Source organism: Dipodomys ordii, unplaced genomic scaffold (genome assembly GCF_000151885.1).
Source record: "Dipodomys ordii isolate 6190 unplaced genomic scaffold, Dord_2.0 Scaffold22, whole genome shotgun sequence".
In the NCBI taxonomy this organism is placed as follows: domain Eukaryota; kingdom Metazoa; phylum Chordata; class Mammalia; order Rodentia; family Heteromyidae; genus Dipodomys; species Dipodomys ordii.
This window is the reverse complement of record NW_012267238.1, coordinates 49,129-52,928: the sequence shown is the minus strand read 5'-3', so window position 1 is coordinate 52,928 and position 3,800 is coordinate 49,129.

The window sequence follows — 3,800 nt, the reverse complement described above, 5'->3', positions numbered from 1 at the left end:
AGGGGCCGTCTGCGGGCCGACCTGCGGGTACTGCTTGGCGGTGTGGGTGAGGCGGGCCCCGCGGAGGGGGACCCCGGGTTTACCGTCCCCGCCGCCGCGGCCTCCAGCCCGGGAGGACACTCGTGCCTGGGGCCCGCAGCCTGCGTGACACAGTTGCGGTGTTGATAACTGCGGGTCCACCCGGTCCGTTTAGCTCCGCACCCGCGGCTCCTCCGCCTGTGCGCCTGGCCCGATCGGCCGGGGTAGAGGGGCCGCAGGTGCGGCTCTACTGTGGGGGCTGAGCTGACACTGGGGGGGTGAGCTGACACCTGGGGGGCTGAGCTGACACCTGGGGGGCTGAGCTGAGATCTGGGGGGCTGAGCTGACACCTGGGGGGCTGAGCTGACACTGGGGGTCTGAGCTGACATTGGGGGGCTGAGCTGACATCTGGGGGGCTGAGCTGACACTGGGGGGCTGAGCTGACACCTAGGGGGGCTGAGCTGAGATCTGGGGGGCTGAGCTGACACCTAGGGGGCTGAGCTGAGCTGACACCTGGGGGGCTGAGCTGAGATCTGGGGGGCTGAGCTGACACCTGGGGGGCTGAGCTGACATCTGGGGGGCTGAGCTGACACCTTGGGGGCTGAGCTGACATCTGCGGGGCTGAGCTGACACTGGGAGGCTGAGCTGAGATCTGGGGGGCTGAGCTGAGATCTGGGGGGCTTAGCTGACACCTGGGGGGCTGAGCTGAGATCTGGGGGGCTGAGCTGATACTGGGGGGCTGAACTGACACTGGGGGGCTGAACTGACACCGGGGGGCTGAGCTGACACTGGGGGGGCTGAGCTGACACCTGGGGGGCTGACCTGAGATCTGGGGGGGCTGAGCTGACACCTGTGGGGCTGAGCTGAGATCTGGGGGGGCTGAGCTGACACCTGGGGGCTGAGCTGACACCTGGGGGGCTGAGCTGACACCTAGGGGGCTGAGCTGAGATCTGGGGAGGCTGAGCTGACACCTGGGGGGCTGAGCTGACACTGGGGGGGCTTAGTTGAGACCTGGGGGGCTGAGCTGAGATCTGGGGGGCTGAGCTGACACTGGGGGGCTGAGCTGACACTGGGGGTCTGAGCTGACATTGGGGGGCTGAGCTGACATCTGGGGGGCTGAGCTGACACTGGGGGGCTGAGCTGACTCCTGGGGGGGCTGAGCTGACATCTGGGGGGCTGAGCTGACACCTAGGGGGCTGAGCTGAGCTGACACCTGGGGGGCTGAGCTGAGATCTGGGGGGCTGAGCTGACACCTGGGGGGCTGAGCTGAGATCTGGGGGGCTGAGCTGAGGTCTGGGGGCTGAGCTGAGGTCTGGCTCATCCCATTGTCCCTTACCTTCCCCTCCATTTGCCTAAACGTAGTCACCTAAGCATGCCCTGTGGTGGAGGGCAGCGGGGAGGCTCATCATGGAGAAGGTAGACAGGAGGGTGGCACCGTCGGACGAGGGCCAGCTGCATGGCCGCAGAGGCAGCTCAGGACCCTGTCCTCACCTGAGAGTCCACTGAGAAGGGGGCAGGTGGGACTGCCCCTGGAGAAACAGTCCACCATGAGATAGGACAGTTATCAGCCGTGCAGAGCCGTGCTGGCTGCCAGTGGCAGAGCACATGCAACTCCAGGGCCTTGGTTGAGACCCTGACTGCCCTCAGTGTCAGCCACAGGTCAGCAGTGATGTACCACTGACAATAGATAGCCAAGACCAAAGACTAGCAGCAAGCAGTGGCTGTATCCACCCAAGTCCAGCCCACCAGGGCCCCTTTGTTGGGGTCTGGGCAGCTGCTGCTGGCCCCTTCTCCTGGGGCCAAGCCCAGCAGAAGCATCTGTCCATTAGACCACCGTGGTGAGTTGGCCCTAGACACCCAGCCAGCCATAGCCTTGCTTTTTACACTGCCAAGCTCTGTACAAAGCTGCTCTTTGCTGGGCTCTGTGGCCCCCACACAGGGCTAGCCAGGCCAGTTCTAGAGGTTGGCAAGTTAGGGAAGGGAAACACACCCGCCCCGGCCCTGGTAGGAACATCGGACTGTGCCTGGGGCTCAGGCTTTGGCCACAGCACTTAGGGCCCTCTCCTGCCTGTAGCTTGTTCCTTTGTAAAACAGAGCACCAGCCAGGCTTTTGTGGCTCACCCCTGCAATCCTAGTTACTTGGAAGGCTTAAATCTGAAGATCCCATTTGAAACCAGCCAGAGATACTCTCATCTCCAACTAGCCAGCAAAAACCCAAAGTGGAGATACAGCTCAAATGATAGAACACCAGCCCTGAGTGGAAAAGGCTCAAGCTAAGGGAGAACCAGCCTTGAGCTCGAGCTAAGGGAGAACCAGCCTTGAGCTCGAGCTCAGGGAGAACCAGCCTTGAGCTCGAGCTCAGGGAGACCAGCCTTGAGCTCGAGCTCAGGGAGAACCAGCCTTGAGCTCGAGCTCAGGGAGAACCAGCCTTGAGCTCGAGCTCAGGGAGAACCAGCCTTGAGCTCGAGCTCAGGGAGAACCAGCCTTGAGCTCGAGCTAAGGGAGAACCAGCCTTGAGCTCAAGCCCTAGTACCAGCAGCAAAAAGAAAAAGAGACGCACACACCCAGCAGGAGCCTCTGTGGTGAGTCTTCCGAGAGGGCCGGCTCAGCACATGGAGCGCTGACACCAGCCTCCCCGCAGAGCACACGCAGCACGGCCAGACAGATGTGGCTCAAGGTCCGCACAAAACTCTCCCTGTGGCCGTTGAGTCTGCAGGCCTCAGACCCTCCTGCCTTCTGTGCACTGAAGCAGGTTAACTCCATAGACACAGCCCTCGGGGTGGGAGCCGGCCGTCTGCAGTGGGGGACCCTGGCGTGGGTGCTGGGGAGGGACTTCCTGCAAGCTCTGCTCGTGGCTAAGTGACAGTGTGGGGACAGCTGGCTCAGCATCACACGCGGCTGTTCTCAATGTTGGAGTAGCTGCAAGAAAACCAAGTGGTGCAGCAGTAGAGCGCTTGCCTTGCATGCATGAAGCCCTGGGTTCCATTCCTCAGCACCACATAAAACAAAAGCCAGAGCCAGATGCCAGTAATCCTAGCTACTCAGGAGACTAAGATAGAAGAATCCCAGTTCAACGCCAGCCGGGGCAGAAAAGTCCATGAGACTCTTTATCTCCAATAAACCACCAGAAAACTGGAAGTGGCGCTGTGGCTCAAGTGGTAGAGTGCTCGCCTTGAGCTGAAGAGCTGAGGGACAGCGCCCAGGCCCAGAGTTCAAACCCCACAACCAACAACAACAACAACAAAAAGCCAGAAGTGGCGCTGTGGCTCGAGTGGTAGAGTGCTAGCCTTGAACAAATAAGCTCAGGGACAGAGCCCAGGCCCTGAGTTCAAACCCCAGCACTGGCAAAAATAAATGACCAAGAAAATAAAACATCTGGGGAGGATAAAGGCAGTTGAACACTGTCTAAATAGCTTATCTGCACCTTTGAAAACGGAGCTAGGAAGGCTGCTGAGGCCTGTCTTTAGGAGAAGGGGTGTGAAATTGATTGGGCTCCGCATAAGCCCGTAGAGATCTAACAACAAAACCCCTGTCTGTAACTACCCAGGGCCGAGCAGGGGTTTGTCTGTCCTGCGCTTGAGGGAGGAGCTGAAGAGCTGACAGGTGACACACATGTGCCATGTGCTGTTCTATGGTGACCCCAGACCCTGCACCAGCTGGGGGAGGGGCTCTGAGGAATGACAAGAAGCCTTTCACCCTCCTGGCCAGACAGGCCAGCCCCCTGCCCTCCCTCTCCCCTCCCCCCCCAGCCCGTCCCCTGCCCTCCCTCTCCCCTCCCCCCC